At 51.3% G+C, this 21,553-nt stretch overlaps 1 protein-coding gene across 1 annotated transcript in view; it reads right to left on the bottom strand.

Annotated features, from left to right (window-relative positions):
- VRK1 (VRK serine/threonine kinase 1) overlaps window positions 1-5,981 on the bottom strand; it is a 59,862-nt gene extending 53,881 nt beyond the window's left edge. The window contains exon 1 of the mRNA XM_070412789.1: window positions 5,895-5,981. The gene's annotated coding sequence lies outside the window, so the exon portion shown is untranslated. The remainder of the gene's footprint in view (window positions 1-5,894) is intronic.
- Window positions 5,982-21,553: the final 15,572 nt, after the last annotated feature.

Here is a 21,553-nt window from a genome sequence, read left to right as displayed (position 1 = left end):
CCAATTATATACATCACTGTCCAAACCATAAATATTAAATGACTGACAAAGCTGTGCACTCTAGACAACAAACAAAGCCTCGCATGTTCTAGACGTAGGGGGACAATGTCTGAACAGGTCTGTACTCACGGCAAACCTAGTTAGATAGGAGAAAGGGGAGATTATTTGAAGTAGTCCTGAGATGAAGGAGGGAGAAATTATCATGACTGTCCCCAATTGCCTACTTCTGTGAGAGCCACGAAGCTCTTATACACCATGGACTCTCAGTCAGAAGCTGAGATTAATGATGACATCCCTTTATCCATAGGCGTAAAAGCTCAGGATGGACAGACGTTTGAACAGCCCCGACTGGGAATCCTGCCCTTAACAAATACACGAGATGCAGATACATGGTTTCTTGGCTGCCTACACTCACGCCCATCTGTCAGGATGGCACTGTGCCTGCTCACATGTTGGTCAAACTGTCACTAGGGCATAGGTGCCAAGCAATGATAGTTTTAAATGGGCAGCTTGCATTGCACTGTAAGAGCCTGCTCTTCTACAGGAAGAAAAAAAAAATTCTCTGTGGTAATACTGAAGGCTTACAATCATAAGTGAAACATTCTTGGTCAACCTTAACATTTCAGTGGGAAAAAGATCTAGACTGGTAGAGAAGAATCAGATGAAGGAAAATTAAATCAAACAGAAAATACGTGTCGCAGTAATCTCTTATGCAATAAAATCCTTTGCTCAACAAGTCATCATTAATTTTTAAATGGGATAATACACTTTTCCATGCTCTAAATTAAAAAGTAGAAATGTACTGATATTTAGTAGTCTGTCTGACATTAAATAAGTTCTATTTTTTAAATAACAGAAGTCTAATCTATATCCAAAATAGTCGTTTAAATACACAAAAGAAAGCAGAAACCAAATGAAATTCCCACAGATACATAGAAAATGAGTATAATTTGTTTGGGGAAAGAATCAAGCAGTGACATGGGTGCTAAGAATAAGAAACTGAGTCTTTTCAGTCACCATGAATTAGGACTGAAGCTGTCGCCTGTCACATCCCCCTGCTGTCATGCTCCTAACCTACATCTAGGTTCCCTCTCTGCCTTTAGAGACTGTTTAGATCACTGGATTAAGTGTCTAAAGCCCTAATGCCTGCAAATGCTTCCCTAAGACTAAAACTGAGGACGCTGTTTGAGCCGTTTGTCCTTACTCGATCCTCGGTGGTTCTGAGGAACAGCTGGCCATCATCATTCTCTGCATAGTTCTTCATAGACAGTATCAGAACACACTGATTAAATAACCCCCCAGTCTCCTCTTTGCCATCATAAATAAGAGTGATTCCATTAACATTTCCTCTTTGGAGCAATTTATCAACCCTGTTTTCAGTTGCTCACCTCTTGGACCCTTATTAGGCCTGATAAGAAATGTCACCCACGTCAACAAGCCAAAAAAAAAAAAAAAAAAAAAAAAACTTCCTTTCTTCCCACATGTACAACTTATTAAAAGTAGAATTAATATGAAGGAGTTTGAAAGTTCAGCAGAATCCTCAGTATCCATCATTAGGGTTAGGCAAAGAGCTCTGAGACATGCATGACACCAAAAACACAATCCACATATACTTTTGTGCTACAAAATACACTGTAAAAGAATGAAGAAAAGCCATAGACTAAGAGAATATATTTACAAATCGTACATCTGGCAAAAGGCCTTGTATTCAGAAACATGAAGGACGTTCTAAATGCAACAATACGGAAACAAACAATCCAGTTACAAAACAGGCAAAAGATATGAACAGACAAGTCACCAAATAAGATATTGATGGCAAATAAGCACATGAAGAGATATTCAACATCATTAGCCATTAAGGAAATAAAATTCAAACCATGATGAGCTACCACAACACACCTGTTATAATGGTTAACAAAAAATATCGCCAACACCAAATGCTGACAAAGATTCAAGGAAACCTTGTGTCTCATACAGTGATAATAGGACTGTAAAATGGTACAAATACTCTGGGAAAGTCTGGTAGTTTCTTAATAAGTTAAGCATACACCTATGTCTTCCAGACAGTCTATGAAGACTAAAAGTCTAATAGCAGTTTCTAACCCTTAGCACTGTGAAATGTGGTCACAATGCATTTATACATAGTACCATCAAACAATGACATCTGTTCAGCTGTCACTTGGAAAAACAATTTGAGAAAAGTAATTAACCTGAAATACAGCTAGAGTTATCTTAGATTTCTACCTTCATGATTTTTTTTAAAATTTTAGACATAACTGTCAATTAGATAGATAACGGTATCTTTTGCATTCTTGAAACCAGGAGGTAGGTCTAGAGCAAACTTATCTACCCCACATGCAAACAGCAGCAAGCCCGCCAGTCTGCAACAAGAAAATAAATAAGTACACGGGAAAAAATTATAACAGAGGGATGGTGCCACCCTCGTTCCTAGTAACTTTCCAGTTCTCATTTAGTCCCTTGTGGGACCAACTACATTTGTTCCAGATATTGAGCTCCACAAGATAAATGTTTCCTTCCAATAATGTATAATTTGCTTTGAAAGTATATGACAGAACACTCCCAAATCTCAAAGTAATAACCTTGCAATTATATGATTTCCATCTAGTGTATCTTCCCACTTAATGTACGTGGCTTACTGATAAGCATTTTAGTATGGGTTTAATATTCATCCTAAATATTTGCCAATGTGCAGTGTCTTAATTTTCAAATCCTAGAGTACTGGTTCCCTTTCTATGGGCCAAAGACCCATGGACAGATGGGAGTTACTGCAAAGAATCATCAAACCCAAGTACCTACATGAAGACTACATAAATAATATAACTCACAATGCATTTTTCCCAGCTGACAATGCTGATGCTATGGCTAGTAAAACTCTTAGTCAGTTTACTGAAGAATATTACCAAAGGTCGTTTGTCATTAGCATTTGTTTATTGGTGAGTATTAAAACTCTAACTCCTATTAGGGAGGAAGGCACACCTCATCTCTCTCTAGAGAGGTGTTTTTTAAGAGTGTTCCCCATGTCACCCAGGACAAGAATAGGACGTGCTTATGTTTGAGTGCAAAGATTCGCAACAACATTGGGAGAGATGGACAGGAGTAACTGGGAAAGTGCATGAAACTACTTCAAAACAGCAAAACACATCTTTGTTACACCACCTAGCTAGGTGTTTTGTTGGGATCCTATCACCTTTCTAAATTAATCTTACATTCTTATTAAAAAGTCCATAGTTGCTATACTTTATCAATAGTGTAGTTTTTCAAGTGTGTCCTACACATTTATTAACTTCTTGTGGGCTGAATGCTAGATAACTTAAGCAAAAAAGAATGACGTCTATTAATTTAAAACAAAGGAAACTTGCTTCGACAAAACACTACAATAGCAAGAATAGACTGCACCTAGCAATTCCTGACAAAGTAGGCACGTGATACCTGGTGAACAAATGAGTCCATTTCCACCTACTCTGAAATATAACCTCAGCAAGTAAAATATCTGACCAGCTTGAACAATATTCTCCAGTCCTCTTCAGTTACCAATCCAATCTCAAAACCCATCCAGATTAATTTTCCTGAAAGCCACACACACACACACACACACACACAGACACACACACACTTTAATTCCTATTAAGTTTACCACCTGATATATGGAGGTATCAGCATTTGAACTTTTGTATAAATTCAGGAGTCAACCTTCATTTGATATAAGGTACACTGTAAAGCTCTGCCTCGTTTTCAATAAGTTTTATTCTTCAAGTCAAAATCTATTCATAGTAAATTATATCTTAGTAGGGATGGCTTTAAGGAAAAAAATATAGTTGTCAAAATAAAAAGCTTTTCTCTTTTCTAGACATCTGGGACATTCACTTATATATTATTATTTCACATTAGTGCTTTTAAAAAAAATAAAAGCTGGCCTCTTCAAGAAATTTAATTTTAGGAGCTGTCAACATTTTGGATGCATTACTGTTATTTTTAAAATATACACTTGCACCCAGGAATAAAACTGAGCATAAGCTTTTCATATAACCATAACCGTTTCCTGGGCACTTACTACCTTACTCTATGCCAGGTTCTCTGCTTGACACGTTACTCCATTATCTCATGTGTTTAACAAATACCCTCTCTTCATTTTTGCAGCACTGAACGTAAGAAGCCGTTACACTATACACATGGTACGACTAGTACTAGACACCAGCACTAAATTGACAGTAATGCTTAACACAGGTTTACTGTTAGGAAATTGAGTTGCTTCCCGTATTGAGACAATGTGGTCAGCAACGCTGAGCTGCAGAGAGGATGCCATCTGTGGGAGCTGGGGCAGCGCGAGCCACGACCGACCGACCGTGTCCGGGACATCCCCTTCTTAGGCAGCAGGTGAACACAACCTCATCTACCCAGAAATGTAATCCCAGTTCCTCCGGGCCAAACAGCACAGGCACAATCTGCACAAAAGGATCCTACAAAGAGCCCTTGCTTCCCTCTGAAGCCGCTTGAAAATGGTAGACTGAATCCTCCCCCAAAACCACCGTGCTCCGCATGTCATAAAAGGAAGGCGCCTGTATTCAGAACTCTTAACAAGTGCTGCTCTACAAGTTATTTTTTTTTTTTTACGCTTACACATTCCAGACTCAACAGATGGGCAAGTCCAAGTTTTTAAAAAGGAGAAAGGGAAATAATGAGAGATGCTCTTCCGCGGCGGCTCCCTAAAAGCACCACCACAACCACCCCCCCACCCCCCCACCAAACTGGTCTTTCCAAGCTGTTCCCCCAAACAAGGCAGGTGGGGAGGGAAGTACAAAGTCAGACAAAAATGGTTGGCTTGAAGGAGAAGTCAGAAAAATGGGTGGCCTCAACAGGAACCTAGTGTCCCTCCCCTTCCCCCCCTCCCCCTCCCTCCTTCCTTCTCTCCCCCTCCCCAGAGACTCGATGCTGTTTGTCGGAGCTAATTAACTAGGTCACCTAGGTCCTAGGAGCTTCGAGACCAGGGCCAAAACCTATTCCGACGGTAGGAAACACTGCCTGTTGCCCTTGAACACCGTAAAGGGTGCCGCCCCGCCGGCTCGCGAGACGGAAGGCCGGAGAGCTGTCCGAGGGTTACGCAAACCCCCAGTGGGACACCACCGCCCCCCCGCCCCGCCCCGACACACACACACACCCGGGGCTCCAGGGCCTGGCAGCAGTTCTGCGGGGAGACAGAAGGCCGGAGAGCTGCCCGAGGGTTACGCAAACCCCCGGAGAACACCCCCCACCCCCCCCCCCACACACACACACCACCCCCCGGGGCTCCAGGGCCTGGCAGCGGCCCTGCAGGGCGAGCTCGCGGCAAGCGGGCAGGCGGGCAGGCGAGGGGCGGCCCGGACGCTGTCCTCAGGACCCGGGCTCCTGGTCCCCGCTCAGGTCTCAAGCCCAGCGTCACGGCCTCCGGGCTGCCCCGCCTCCCCCCGTCGCCCGGGCCCCACCATCTCCTGCCCTCGCTTTAAAGGAGCTTTTCAGCGCCTGCAAAGGACCGTGCTTGCGCCTATCGTGTTTACCCTCCAGAATGTCAGCTCCGGGACAGCACAGGGACCTCGTCGGGCCGGGCGGGCACAGACCCCATCTCTCAGGCCCGGCCCGGCCGCGCCAACACGCCGTCCAGAACGTGCAACTAAGCCTGGGGGCCAGGGCGGGGGTCGGCCGGGCCAGTGCAGGGAGCCCGGGCCGCCGCGGGGCCTGAGGGAGACCAGGCTGAAGGGGACGCCCGCGTCGCGCCGCCCGCAGCCCCCGGCGCCGCCCGAGGTCACGGCCACCCCGCGCCTGCCCAGCTCCCGGCAGCCCCCTGCGTGACCCCCGCTCGGCGCCGCGAACTCGGGCCGCGCCGGCCGCAGCACCCCTACCCCGAGCAGCAGAAACGTCTCCTCCTTCCCAGTATGAACTTCCCGCCGCTTTCCACTACTCGCAACTCCGCTGCGGCGCCAGCCCCGGCGCACTCTGCAGTATGGGGCCTTCCCATTGGCTCGGCGGCGAGCGGGGGAGGCGGGGCGAGCGGGGACGTCGCGGAGTGGGGCGGAGCCTGCGCTGGCCCCGGGGCCTCCCCTGATGCTGGAAGCCGTGGTCCCGCGCTCCCACTGCATGCTGGGAAATAGAGTCTTTCACAGTCGGAGCTGGATCTCAGTCCATCTGCCCCCGTGGGTTTCTGGGAAATGTAGTTTACAAGCTTTGAGTCAGTCCTGCTCAGTACCTTAGGAACCGAAATAAGGATTGCCAATATTCTCGGTGGCTTTGATTCACGTAATAAGTGCTGACAAAGGGTTAGAGGTAAAAGCAGTCCTATGTTTCCATGGGCCGAGTGTCTCCTCTGCCTGTTGGAACTGGCGCTTTCCCACCTCTGGCGCACCTTACGGGGGTGCTTGTGCCACAGCAGCTTGCTTCATTGTACAAGGGCTTGCCTCTGGAAGCAAACAGCGGAGCCAGTGGTTCAGATCCTAGCTCTTCCACTCTGTAGCTTTGTGACCTAAGTTACTTAACCCTTAGGAGTCTCAGTCTCCTGTTTCTGTTAGGATTGAATAAAATAATCTATAGACAGTGCTTCGTACATCGTAGGTGACCAGTAGCAGATAGTATTATATTATTCTGCCCAGCCACTGCCATGTGTCTAAATGCTACTTGTTTTTCAAAGCCTCCATGTCCACCTCACCTTTTCTAGTATTGTATCTGTAATTCTCTTATGCCACGGTTAGCTTTGTACTTCGAATCAGTCATCTAAGCTTGCACCACCATGAGACTGTAAGCTGATTGTGGACTGGGACTCTGTTATAGGTCAAAACCACCAAAGCCATAGGCAGAGGGAGATGTACAATGAAGCACAAAGCCCAGAACCTCATTGATACGAGTCCTTCTAAGGCCCTGGGTCTTTCTAAGCCTTAACAATGTGGTTACACGTTGTTGGGGTGGTTTGGTTAGTTGTTTGGTTGGCTGGTTAGCTTTTGTATTTGCCATGTAAGATATTTTTGTGTGCTTTTCTTAAAGAAGACCTCCAAAATTATGTGAGCTCCGTCCCCACAGAACCTGAAACACGCTGTCCATTGCACAGTGCAGCATTGCGCATGATGTCGTACATTTGCCCCTCCAGATCCCCTCACCTGCTCCAGACACTTCTCCAGCCTGCCCTCCGCCCCAGGAGGTGAGCTGGACAAACCTCTGCAAGGTTCCGAAGACCCCTGGCTTCTGTTGGATTAGGCCAGTGGGGAGCCACCCCCCTACAGAGGATTGGACAGAGAGAGAGAGGTTCCTGGGGGGAGATATTCCCGTGGGTCCTCGGGAAGGTTGCCTCCAGTTGGCTGGTCCCTTCGATGAAGGCCACTGCTCCCTGGCTCTCCCTGGGGCTTGCAGCGACCGCCCCGCCCTCCCTTGGTGCCTCAGATCTTCAGACGAAAAACCACAGGCTGCTGCTAACATTCCAGTTCCTGTTCCTTTCCTACGGTTTCCACCCCCACACCTTTGCGAGTAATCTCACTGCACATAAACCTCCTGAAATCACCCTCTTTCAAATGTGTCATCTGCTTCCTGCTGAGACCCTGACGGAAACACATGCACAAGGTGAGCCCTTGATGCACGTCTGTCGTAAAGGGGACTTGAGATTCGCACCTCTGATCGGCGTGGACTTCCCCAGCAAGACTCTGTGACCAGAATCCATTGAGAGGAGGGCATTCCACCGTACACATATGCGGGCCCACATGCACACTCACACGTATGTGCACACTCACACACACACATGCACACTCACACGTACATGCACACTCACACGTGCACACTCACACACACATGCACACTCACACATGCACACTCACACACACATGCTCCCTCACACACACACATGCATACTCACACATACACACTCACACGTACATGCACACTCACACACACATGCACACTCACACATGCACACTCACACACACATGCACACTCACACATGCACACTCACACACACCTGCTCACTCACACACACATGCTCAGAAGCCTTGGAACAGAACTTATCTGGCACATGTGGCCATGTTCCCTTAACCTCACCACACACGGGCAGAAAAGTGTCCCTGCTTCCGCACTGGGTTGCCAGTTGGCGGGCCTCACAGCACAATTAAATGAGCAGCAGTGCATGAAGTATTCCAAGGTGAGAGGGGAATGTATTTCATCTGGAGCTCATGACTCCCTCACCCTCAGTCCGATGACTCACTGTTAAACGCTGCCTAAATGCACCCAGGTTCCAAGGCAGCTGCCAACACCTCCAGCACCACCCACACGTGTCTGAGTGCAGAGCACGGCAGGACACCGGTGCAAGCTGTGAGGGTACAGCTCGGGGACAGGGGAGAGCCTCAGTGGATTTTGATGAGTTGATAGCTTGGTGTCAGGATCAGTGTCCTGCAGAAGGCTGACCAGTGAGAACTTGCTGTGGCTGGGCCTTAGACGTTCAGAATGGAACTAGGAAGGGCAGGTTCATGAATATAGTCCTGCCATGTATTCAAAACCACCTCTACATTCCACCCAAAGGCTCACTGAGCACCTACTGTGAGCCAGGGATTGGGCTAACCGCTGTGGACGCTGGGATTCTGGTTAACCTAACGTTAAAGGAAGACCTACTATGTGTTAGGTACTGTGCTTTTTGCATATAATACCTCAAGTCTTAAAGAGAAAAAAATCTCAAAGGGTTTCAATGATCCCAGGCCCCCTGAATCTACTTCCAAGTCTTGTTTGTACTGCCCCTTTATGCACAGCTTCAGTAAATGAGGAAACTTCTTATAAAGAAATAATTTCAGCCTGGCTGGCCTGGCTCAGTGATTGAGCATCCACCTATGAACCAGGAGGTCACGGTTCGATTCCCAGTCAGGGCACATGCCCAGGTTGCGGGCTCAGTCCCCAGTGTGGGGCGTGCAGGAGGCAGCCGATCAATGATTCTCTCTCATCATGGATGTTTCTATCTCTCTCCCTCTCCCTTCCTCTCTGAAATCAATAAAAATATATATTAAAAATAATAATAATTTCAGTGCTGTGATAGAGATTTGGAAATACTGGCATAGTCGGGTCATGGGTTTCCTGGCCAGCAGATCATCGTGGATAAAACAGGGTGACCCATGAGTGGGTCCAACCCAAGGAATAAAAGTTTCCAGCCGCCTAGCAAGGGCAGACCAGCTAAGTCTATACATGCGATCAGCATTGATTTGCCCGTATTTCCAGAAGCCCCTCCAACCCTCATAACCCTATCACAGAGGCACAGAAAGGTCTCAATAGTACAGGGACGTTTGGGAAAGGGAGAGGAGGTTGGTATAGACTGGACCATGGCAGAAACTACGTCTGTGAAGTTCAAACAAACTTGAGAGCCACTAGCAAACAACTCTGCCCTGGCAGGCTGCCCAGCGGATGCTGGCTCCACCCAGGAGTCAGTCCACGAGCCCTTGGCCTTGTTGCTTTCATCTGTAGAATGGGAGCAATCATCCTGGCCCAACCAGTTCTCTGCCTGCCCAGGCGGTGGGAGGTAGGCGAGGTAATGTGCGAGAAGAACTTTGATCTTCCTGGAACAAAGCTGCCAGGGCCTCATTACTCAGTGCTGGCAACCGAACAACAACCCAGGAAAATACGAGCTCCTGGGAGGAGGGGAGAGGGAGGGGCATGAGCAGCGGAACGTTTCAGGGGTCTTCTGAGGACCCTGCCCTGGTTCCCGCTCCTCCATCCCCTTTTGATGCTTCATCTCATCCCAGGTGTCCGGCGCCCTTGTTCCCATTTCGGGAAGGACTTTTGAGCATCTACCGTGTGCCAGGCACAGCGTCCTTCACAGATTCACAGTCCGGTAGGAGAGGCAGACGTGCCCTCCGATGCTATCACGACGCTTTTTCTTGAGCAGCCATTGCATGTTGGGAAAACCATCTCACATAACCCTGAGCGCCTCAGTGTCCCAGTGAGACACAGCCCCTGAGAAATGGACTGATGTGCTCAAGGTCACACCGCAGGGACCAGCAGAGCGGGCTGACTCGGTGTCACCCTGGGAAGGGCGAGGAGGTAAGAGCTGACTGTGGGCACAGCTCTGTGCAGCGAGGATGCAGGGGAGTGGGCATGGGGTCCTGCCCAGCTTCACAGACACGGGGACTCAGACCTGCTGACCTACTGAACGAATCCAGTGGCTCCCACCGTCCTGGCAATAGGTTCTTTCAGATTTAACGCCCTAATCATTGGTGATTATAGATTATTCTGAGGTCAGAGGTGGATGAATGGGGTTTTAACATTTTAGGAAACATTCAAATGAGGGTTTAACGTTTCCTCCTCCTCTTCTTCATCCTGATAATGGTGACATCGATGGTACGACGGTGACGATGACAGCTTCTATTTTGTTACGTTTTATGTAGCATTTTCCAGGAATTGCGCTAAGAGGGTACAAACAACATTTCAAGAAAGCTTCCCAATGACCCTTGAAGTTTGATAGTGTCCCCTCCCCACTGCAACGATCAGGAAGCGAAGCTCAGAGAAGGGAAGCGCCTGGCTCAAGGTCACACCGCTGGTAAGCGATACAGTTTGGGTTTAAGTCTATGTTGCGACTCTCCGCACAGTACACAGCCGTTCATTCCTCCTTCGGCGCGTGTCTGTCTCCCGAGCTGGGGCTCCAGGGGCCGTGGTTATTTGTCTTCCCGGAGTTCTGAGAGATTAATGGGAGGGGAAACTGTAGTGTGTGCACCTCCAAGGGTGACTGGGTCGCCCCACAGACTCAGGTGCTGGAGACGGTCCGAGCCGAGGGGGTGTGACTGCCTGTGGATGGGCGGCTCCTGCCCACAGGTCTAGAGGATTGGCAGATGGCACTGACACGCAGCACACACCCTGCCCACCTGCCCCCCCTCCAGGGAGGCCACGGGGCTAAGACCTGCAGTTCCCAGACACCCACACCCTCTTGCTTAAGGCTCTGGATGCAAATTGGGTTCGGTCTGTTAGGTCCCCCAAGGAGATGTGAAGGGCAGGACGAGGGGTCATGGTCAGGGAGCTGTGGGATGTTCCTGCGGCTGCGTTCCCGGGCCTGGCATCCACCTTCCTGAGCGTCAGAAGCCAGCTGTGTTGGTGGCAGTGGCGGTGCCCCGGTCCCTGGGCGCAGGGACAGTTGGGGGATTGTGTAGGACAGAATTTAACCTCGCTCCAAAACGGCTCCGGCCTTCGTCCTCAGCTTCTCGGAGGTGAGCCCTCAGACCTTGGAATGCCACCCTAATCGGAGTATCTTTTTGGCCTGGGAGCCTCCAGTCCCCGATAGGATGCGGGGCAGGGGCTGGTCGTGCCATCTGTGCTGGGTGCTTGGCGTCAGCAGCAGCCGTCAGCCCCGGCAGGTCGGCCCATTGGCACTCGGTCACACCCTGGTGACGAAGCCCCAGGAAACACTCGGGACCCAGAGGCTTAGGTGCCCGGCTGGCACTCCTCCCGCATATGGCACATGGGGGTGCTGGGAGCCTGATGCCGCCGTAACTCCATGGGGAGGGGACAACGGAGGCTCCAAGTCTGGACTCCTCAGGCCTCCACCGTGTCTGCTCGTGGCCAGTTTTAAGCTGTGTCCTTTCCCCACAAGAAACCACACCCATGCGTGTAACAGCTTTCAGTGAGTTCTGTGAGTCTTTCTCGTGAATGATCAAAACTGAGGGGGGTTTGGGGGCCTCCCCCAAACTCGGAATTGGTGTCAGAGTGAGATCGATGGACTGTGTTCCCTCCCTCGGTACAGTTCACTGGAGCTCCCACCATGTCCCTACACTCGCTAGTCCCAGTGGCAGCCTCCTCCTTCTCGTCCTTTTTCTTTCTTTATTTTTTAATATTTTTAAAATATTTTTATTAATTTTAGAGAGGAAGGGAGAGGGAGAGGGAGAGAGAGATAGAAACATCAATGATGAGAGAGAATCATTGATTGGCTGCCCCCTGCATGCCCCACACTGGGGATGGAGCCCGCAACCCAGGCATGTGCCCTGACCGGGAATCGAACTGCTCATAGGTGGTTCATAGGTGATGCTCAACCACTGAGCCACGCTGCTGGGCTTTCTTGCCCTTTCTTGTGGTGGCACAGCTGGTGGCTTCCCTAGCGACGAGGTTCTGCAGTGCCCCGGCAGCTCCCTGCCAGCCCAGCCCAGCCCTGTGGCCATGTTGTGAGTATTTGATTCCCTGTAATAGTATTAAATCCCTCGGTGCTCAACACCCCTAGAATGGCTCTTGTGTCCTGTGTTCAACTCACCAACACCAAAGAGGCGCTGTCCCTGATAAACAACATCGCTCAGCAATCCTAACACGCAAGCTTTTCACATGTTAATGTCGCTAAAATTCAGAGATGTCTTGCAATCAATGCCGCTGTAATTAGCAGTGATTTGATTTCTTCTTTATTAATAACACGTGAGATAAGGGGGCCTCTTACAATGGACGGACTCAGATCTGATGAAATTCCAGGACACCTGGTGCTTGCTGCGTGAGAGCTGCTCTCCGGGCCGCCTCTCCTGTGCACCCCACACCCCGCATTGCTCACTGGCTCCGACTCCCAAACTCCCGAGGGCCTGACCTCCCCTCCTCCACCCACTCCCCACGCGTGGCAATGGGACAGGAGCTTGGGTTTTAAGAATGAGACTGACCTGAGGCTGAAACTTCCTTCTGCCACTTCATTGCTGTGCAACCTTATAGAAACGATCAGCCTCTCTGAGCCTCCCTCCTCAGCTGGACGAGTTTGTAGATTTGGGGATCCAATGCAATAGCATGGGAGGAGTTCTAGACACCCGGGGCGGTTGTTTCCTCCTCCCTCTTCTGCTCGCCCCTCACCCATGTCCCTCCCTCTAAACACCCTGAGGCCCACCCCTCGCGTCACTCGGGCTCCAGGAGCCAAGCTGCAGACAGCTGTCATCATTCACTGTCAGCGGCAGCCACAGACTCAGGTCAAATACACGGACGTGTTCACATGCAGCTGCCAAGTTGCAAATGAGGAAAAGAAGGCAAGCTTTTCCAAAAACAAAAGCAAATTGTTGCTGTTATTTTTGCCACCATCCAACTCTTGTTATGTTTTGATTCCGGGGCCGCTCCAAGACGCCGGGACAAAAGGCACTATATATAAGCATTATTGTGAGACTCAAAGGGGCTCTGAGCAAAACAAAATCCTTTCATCACAAGAGAATCGGAGAGACTTGTTGCCAAATATAGTCACTGCATGGAAAACGCATTTTTCCTTTTTTCCACACGTCATCCCCATCACCACCACCTGCTTTAACGAAACTCATCGCCTATCAATCCATAGGAAAAATATTTTTAAATTAGAGGCCCGGTGCATGAAATTCGTGCACTCGGGTGGGAGGGGGGGTCCCTTAGCCCGGCCTAAGCAGGAAGCGGGCCTAAGCTGTCAGTCAGACATCCTTAGCGCTGCCACGGAGGTGGGAGAGGCTCCCACCACCGCTGCTGCGCTGGCCAGCGGTGAGCCCTGTGGGAGCACACTGACCACCAGAGGCAGCTCCCGCGTTGAGCGTCTGCCCCCTGGTGGTCAGTACACACCATAGCAACCAGTCATTCCACCGTTTGGTCAATTTGCATAGTAGCCTTTTATTATGTAGCCTAGATGCCCAATGCACGAAATTCGTGCAAGAGTAGGCCTTCCTTCCCCCAGCTGCCAGCACCAGCTTCCCTCTGGCACCCAGGACCCGGGCTTCTCTTGCAGACCCTGCTTCGTCCAGAAAGTTGTCCGGAAGGTCGTCTGGAAGGACATCTGGTCTAATTAGCATATTACACTCTTATTATTATAGGAGATAATAATAACAGTAGACATATTTTATCAGTTACCATGTGCCAGGCACAGTCAGAACCACTTTCCATCTAGTATCTCACTTGGTTTTCCCAGCATTTCTTCGAGGTATGCACCATTGTTAGCCCATGTTACAGGAGAGGACACTGAGTCTCGGGGAACTTCGGCAACCTGCCCAAAGTCATAAGCTAACAAGTGGTGGAGCAGAGATTGAACTCAGCTGTACTATTCCAGCGATTATGCTCCGCCTGTATGCCAACGGGAATATGGGATTAAACAACGGAAAGTCGCACGCGGACCCTGATCTTCAGAAACCTGGGATCTGGTCATTGAGACCAGTGTTGCGCTCAGGCGCAGTGAGGCCGAGGCCAAGGAGACAGTGTGCAGGGGCCATGGTTTGTTTGTAAAGCACTTTATACCCCTCTCCTTCTCCCCATCCATTTCTCTGTGACCTGGAGCTTCTCCCCAGTTCAGGCCACAAAGACGACTCCAGCTCTAAGCCTCAGAGGAGGGGTGCCCCAAGGGTGTGAAGCAGAGAGCAAGGATGGAAAGTCTCCGTTTCAGACTTTAAAATATGCCTTTGCAAGTCAGGGCAGTAGGAATATAATTCACAGAAGACTTGTGACTCAGAAACCTGGGCTTCTGGGCATGGAAAGCCAAGGTCTGGAAGGAAAAGCAGAAGTTCCAGCAGACTGCGCTCCATCCGAGACAGGGAGGGGGATGGAAGAGGAAGCGAAGAGGGAAGGTGCCCAGGTGTGTCTGAGAGGCCCTGTGTGCATCCTGCCCTCCCCCCCCCCCCAGTCCCCGGCGGTGGTGGTGATAGAACCCCATATAGGACCCCACCTTGTCCCCCAGGCTCCGGGCTGCTTGCTCTGCTCCCAGGAGCCATGGGCTGAATTGTGTCCCCACCCCACCAAGTTCAAAGTTCATATGTTGAAGTCCTGACTCCCAGTGTCTCCGAATGTGACTGTATTGCAGACAGGGTCATCACGGAGGGAATTACGTCAGAACGAGGCTGTGGGGTGGACCTGAACCCAGTGGGGCTGGCATCCTCCCGCCAAAAGGACACTAGGACACAGACGCACGCAGAGGGAAGACGGATGAGGATGCAGGAAGGCGGGCCTCGGAAGAAACCAGTCTTCCAAAGCCTTGACCTTGGATGTTCAGAGGAAAGGAATATCTGCGCACTAAGCCGCCCAGTCTGTGGTGTTTTGCTGTGGCAGCCCCAGCATGGGAACACAGACGGTGACCAGAGTGTGGAGCCACAGAGCAGGGTGGCTCTAGGCCCGAGTCTGCCCCCACCTGCGGAGAGCTTGGCGCTCCTCTCCACCCATCTCTGCTGGGCACCAGGCCAGGGCCCTTTCTTCTGTCACTCAGTTCAGAGGGCACCTCCTATGAGGCCAAAAGTGTGAACCGAGGGAGAGACGTTGGCGCAAATGTGCCTTAACATGTTTTTTGGTTTTAAATTTGATTGATTGATTGATTGATTTCAGAGAGGAAGGGGGACGGAGAGAGAGAGAGAGAAACATCAATGATGAGAGAGAATCATGGATCAGCTGCCTCCTGCACACCCCCCACTGGGGAGTGAGCTCACAACCAGGCATATGCCCTGACTGGGAATCGAACCCGGGACCCTTCAGTCTGCAGGCCAACGCTCTATCCACTCAGCCAAACCAGCTAGGGCTTCACATGTTAACTGGATGGACAGAATTCCTAGAAAGCAGCAAAGGGGACCGGAATGCAAATGTGCGGCCCTACTGCGACAGGAGGCCTCACGAGGCGACTGACTTATGTCACCCTCGCCATCAGCCCTGACAGGCTGGCGTGGTCATGACCTAAGGATGAGGAACAGGTCTTCACCTGCACTCACGGCCAGTTTGTGACAGGACCGGCTTCCTGCCCAGGGCTGTCTGGCCCGGAGCCACAACAACGCCACCTGCCTGTGACACTCGACAAGAGGACAACCCTGATCCCACCCCCTGTCTTTTTCTGCCTAGCTGTCTCTGTCTAACACCTTGAGAGAGAATGAATAATTAGCAAGTTGGTAAATCATGCCCAGTTCAGGCAAACAAGCCATGTGGGTGGCCCCTCACAGGTGTGGCTTCATGGCGGAACATCAGTGATCATTAATAAAAAGAAGCCCAGGCTGCAGTCCGCCTGCACGTTTGGATTCCTCAGGATTGCACCTCACACCAGGGAGCTGAGCTCAGCCAATATTTTGATAAGCGTAACGCATGATTGAACGGAGGTACCGTGTATCTTCGGGAATTAAAACATGAACCAAAGGCCAATTTGTGAACCGGGTCACTCTTTCTCCTGGCTCTCACTGGCCTCGGCGATAAGGCCTCGGCCGTCTTCACATCTGCCGAGCAGCTGTAAGAGGAGTTGGGACACATGGCACCGCCCTTTGACGTACCCACTGGCGTCACTTGGATTTTTTCCCTTTGCTGTTGAACAGTGGTTTGCTGAGCACCCATTTGCCCCAGGCGCGGTGCTGGGTTCTCAGGGTCGGGATGAACCTGCCAGGATTGCCGTCTCTAAGGAGGCCACGCTCTGCTGGGGCAGGCGGACACAAAGCGACCGTTACAGGATGGGGGTGGCTAGTTGCGTTACGGGAGAGGATGGCTGTCTCCACCCTCAAGTTCCCACGGGAAAAGTCCTTTCCACGCCGCGGGGAGGGTTATTAGACACGAATTCCAGCTCTTCCCCACCCACTCCTCCCAAATAAGTGACGTGTCTGATTGGAGCACTGGGAAACAGAACTCAGGATGGGCCCAGTGCCTTTCTTCCTCTCTCTCTCTCTCTTTCTCTCTCTCACCTGTTTTTGCCTCCCGGGGTAAGAAAGCTGGGGTTCGGACCAGTCCTGCCTCCTGACTCAGGTCTGTTAAGGCTCACAGGTGTGGGCAGAGCCCCCCCTGCATCTGGCTGTATGTGACTTGCTCAGGGGAGTCAAGTCCAGATCTGGGACCGCAGTCTAAGGAAGCCGATTGGGCCACAGGGCAAGCCACAGTCTCCGATCCAGCTCTAGTGATGATCAAGTTGGCACGTGGATATTCATCTATTTGATTCTATGTCTGTATTTCGATTTATTTCAAAACTCAGAGGGAAGGAGATGAAGTGTTAGTTTCCTAAACCCCATGAGCTGTGACAGAGGGAAGTCGGAGGAGATGAAGGAGCAAAAAGGGGGAGAGCGGCCTAACCTAACGGGCTGGTGGGCAAGGCTGGGCCCCCGAGTGGAGCTCTGAAGGGTGAAAGGACACGAGTCAAGCAGACAAGGGTGGGAAGGGCGTTCCTGGCAGGGGAAAGGCACCCTCAGAGGCGCAGAGTATGGAAGCAGCCTGTGCTCTTGGCCGGCACCTTCTCTAGCGGCGGCCCCTGCTCCACCTCCTTGTCTCCGTCTACGCCTTTGCTTCTTCAGTTCCTCTTCAACCCTCTCTTCGACCTCTCCACTGCGCCATCTGCCTTCCTCATCCACCGAGAGCATGCTTGCCCTGCCCCCAGGGACCGCGTGCTACTGATTACAGTGACCACCGCTCTTTTTAAAAAAAAATTGATTGCAGAGAGGAAGGGAGAGGAAGAGAGACATAGAAACATCAATGATGAGAGGGAATCATGGATCGGCTGCCTCCTGCCCGCCCCACACTGGGGATGGAGCCCACAACCCGGGCATGTGCCCTGACCCGGAATCGAACCGTGACCTCCTGGTTCCTAGGTCGATGCTCAATCACTGAGCCACGCCGGCCGGGCATGACCACCGCTCTTACCCTGCCAGCCTCTTCACCCCCATTGCCCATTCCCTTCCCTCCCAGCACGTTCCCTCTGGGCCCTGTGACCGCGCCGCCCGCCTTCCTTCCCTCCTCTGAAAGCTCTTCTGCAGGGCCTTCCGGTTCCAACCTCTGAGTCTTCAAGGCCCTGTTCTCTGGCCTTATGTTCACATCTACAGATTGCGGGGGAGGGGGGGGAAGGCGGGGGGGACGTGGGGACCGCCGCGTAGGGTTGGCTTGTGAGAAATGAGAAGGGGTCACCCAGGAGAACAGACAAACTCCCCCAAGGAGCGAGTGTGCATTCAGAAAAGAAGCGGGGGTTTCCGTGGTGATGGCGGAGTCACTCACATCACACTAACCCCCGCCAGACAGCAGCCACGGGCGGGCAGGGACCCAGGGGGCTCCGCCCTAAGACGGAGCCGCACTGAGGGAGACCCACGTCATCCTGACTGTCCCGCTGAGGCCGCTCCTGGGATCACGGGCCCCACGGGGGCTCGAACTCAAGCAGAACGTCGCAGCCGCAGCCTGAGGATCCACAGGATGAGTGCGAACAGCCAGAGCGATGGGAACTTGGGGAGGTGGGACCCCAGAAAGGGGGCAACAGGCGTAGCCCTAACACCTCCATCGAAGACCCCTGAAAGCCCTGGCCGATGAATGAGTTGCACCCGCGCGAGCAAGACCTCAAGCAGCCCAAGACCTGACAACAGGAGGGCCAAAGGGGCAGGCAGAGATGGCAGCTGCCCCCCTCGCCCCCACTCACCCCCCTCACCGCCCCCATCCCCGAGCAGGGGAGACCGGGTTGGAGCCCGAGCCCTACCAACCTAGTGGAGCTTCATCAACATTCTGGGCTGCCCCCTGAAACCCCCCAAAAGACCAAGACTTAGGAGGAAAGCCTATGTCCAAGGCCTAGGGACCTGGGAAACCGAGGCACGCCCATAGCAGGAGCAGGTCTTAGGTGCACAGCTGGTGAGCGGCAGGCCTGGGATCCGCCCTAAGGGCTCCGGCCCCAGCGCCCATGCTCTCGGCCACCGCATCCACGCGGCTCTCCCCACACGGCCGTTCCCTGTTTAAAGCGCCCATCCCCGGGTTCAGCATCCAGTGTCGTCGCCCATTCAGCTGCCGGCCTCCCGCACGGAGGATCCATTACAGCGGGGGCTTGACCGGGGCGGGCACACAGTCCAATGACATTTGTTGAGTAAAGAAATGAATGGCTGGGGATGGCTAATTCACCAAAGCCTATGCATGTATAATGACGCATTAATACATTTTTATTAGTAAAGACATATGATTAAACATGCAGTCCTGCCATATAATTTCACCTCCACCCCCATCTCTCACCCCCTCACCCCCCACCTCCCCCCATACACACTTTATGACCTGGAGTGAATTAAATCACCAATAAGCACTCTGGTTCATGGCCAGGTTTATTTGTGTGTATCTGTTACTGATTTTTTTTTTAATCCTCACTCACAGATATTTTTTCATTGATTTTTAGAGAGAGGGAAAGACGGAGAAAAACATCGATGTGAGAGAAACACATCAATTGGTTGCCTCCTGCACACGTCCCCACCAGGGCCCAAGCCGGGAGGAGCCTGCAACCGAGATACGTGCCCTTGATCAGAATCGAACCCGGGATCCTTTGGTCTGCAGGCCGACGCTCTATCCACTGAGCCAAACGGGCTAGGGCTGTTACTATTTTTAAGCGGGATCAGGAATTTCTAAGTGCAATGTGAATGACTCAGTATTTTGATGAATCAGCTCAGTAGGGAACATTTCCACGGGTAATCAAACCGGACATAAAGATAGGGCTCACGCTGAGAATGAATGGGGAGGAGAGAACGAGGGAAAGAGGAAGACAGAGATAAGACCTTTTTGTAGTCAGAAAGGCAGTTGGCGTCCACACTACAGAACTTACAAAGTTTCTGCTTTATCAAAAACTTGGGTTGGCAGCTGTTTTAGTTTCCCGTGGCTGCCACAACCAATTACGGCAAACGTGGTGACATAAAAGCACAGAAATGTCTTCTCTCACAGATCTGAAGGCCAGAGTCTGAGATCAAAGTGTCAGCAGGTCCCGCTCCCTGCAGAGGCTCCGGGGGGACCCTTCCGGGCCTCTCCCAGCTCCTGGGGTCCAGCTCGTGGCTGCCTCTCTCCAGCCTCTGCCTCCACAGGGCCTCCTTCCTGTGTGCATCCGATCTCCCTCTCTTGCCCTAACTGGTTTGGCTCAGTGGGTAGAGCACCAACCCTTGGACTGAGGATTCCGGGTTCATTTCTGGTCAAGGGCACATAACCCAGTTGTAGGCTCGATTCCCGGCCTTGGTTGGGTTTGTAGGTTCGATCCTGGGCCCTGGTTGGGGCATGTGTGGGAGGCAATCAATAAATACTAGTATCTCTCTCACACATTCTCACATCGATGTTTTTCAGTCTGTCTCCCTTCCTTCTACTTTCTCTAAAAACATAAAAAAATAAAAGTATCTCCCTCTCTTGTCCTCTTTAAGGACACTCATTATTGGATTTAAGGCCCACCCTACATCCAGAAGGATCTCATCTCAAAATCCTTAACTTGATTCCACCTACAAAGAGACCTTATTTCCAAAGAAGGTCACAGTCCCAGGTGCAGGGCCTCGGCCTTGGGCATATCTTTTTGGAGACACAACGTAACAGCAGCCATGGCCCGTGTGGCTGCCATAGTCCCCTTTAATGGAACTAAAAGGGGAAGCCGCGCTGCCAACCTCTCACTGTCCCCAGGTGTTGCCGGCATGTCTCCTGCTTCTGCATGTCTTTCCTAACCTGGAGCCCGCGCTGGCACAAGCCCAGCCTTCCTGCAAGGTCCCCGCTCTCCAGAGAAGGACACAGAGGTCTGAAAAGGTGGCATCGGCTGCACAAGGTCACACGCAGGGAGGATTCGAGGCTGAACCCAGGTGGGAGTCCAGGCCATCCCACATGCCGGAAACACTCCCGCTGTTGGAGAGCCCACACTGTGTTCTTTAAACTCATTTGTTGAAATACAGCCGCTTCCTGAGGTTTCCAAGGAAACCCATTTCATAGACCTGGGTATTAGATCATCTTCTTCTAGACATTAGGGGGGGTGGCCTACAGGGGGGTGCCTGTGGGGAGAGAGGCAATAAAGGGGAGCTTTGATACGAGGGCAGATTTACAAATTGAGAAACTGGTGCCCAGAGAGGTTAAGTGACTTGGCCAAGAGTGCACAGCAAATCGGGCGCATCTAATCAGAAATCTGCAGAGGGAAACTTGGAAGGCATCAGCCAACCTGAAATATCCCAAACTGACTGTGCAAAGGGCTGCTGTCAGCAGAAGCAAGTCAAATTAGCAAGGTCCCCGCTAATTCGTCAGGCACAGCCAAGGGGCTCCCCTGAGTCAGTCCCTCCCAGGAGGCCTCCCTCGCTGCGCAGTTCAAAGAAGAGAGTTAAGGATGGTGGGGCTGAGGGAAAGAGGCCGAGCTTTGGCAGTAGGCCTGCCATGAAAGACTCAAGTGACCTTGAGCAAGTCCCTTCCCCCTCTGAACCTCAGCCTCCTTTCACTTTTCCTCACCGAAGGGTATGTTTCTTCACTGATTCGAGAGAGAGAGGAAGGGAGAGGGAGAGAGAGAAACCTCAATGTAAGATAAAACATCGATGTGAGAAACATCGATCGGTTGCCTCACGAACACGCCCAGACCAGAGGTCGAACCTGAAACCTGGGTATGTGCCCTGACTGGAATTGAACCCGAGACCCTTCAGCACACGGGACGATACTCTAACCACTGGACCACACCTGTCCAGGGCTCCTTTAGCTTTTGAAGCAAAAAAAAAAGAGTTGTACGTTATAATCTCAAAAGTGCCTGTAGCTCTAAGCATTTATTATTCAGAAGCTCCTGCAGTTTGGGCAGCTGCAGGGCCGGCTAGAGCCAGTTCAAACCCAAAGGATCCCTGTGGCTTCCTCTGCCTGTACCCTTCCCCCTCTGCTATCAGCAACTCCCACTTTTCCATGGGAACCGTCCCCCAACTTTCACTCT

This window comes from Myotis yumanensis, unplaced genomic scaffold (assembly GCF_028538775.1).
Source record: "Myotis yumanensis isolate MYYU_CA2020_CCGP unplaced genomic scaffold, mMyoYum1.0.hap1 SCAF_1, whole genome shotgun sequence".
Taxonomy (NCBI): Eukaryota; Metazoa; Chordata; class Mammalia; order Chiroptera; family Vespertilionidae; genus Myotis; species Myotis yumanensis.
This window is presented reverse-complemented; position numbering and strand designations above follow the sequence as displayed.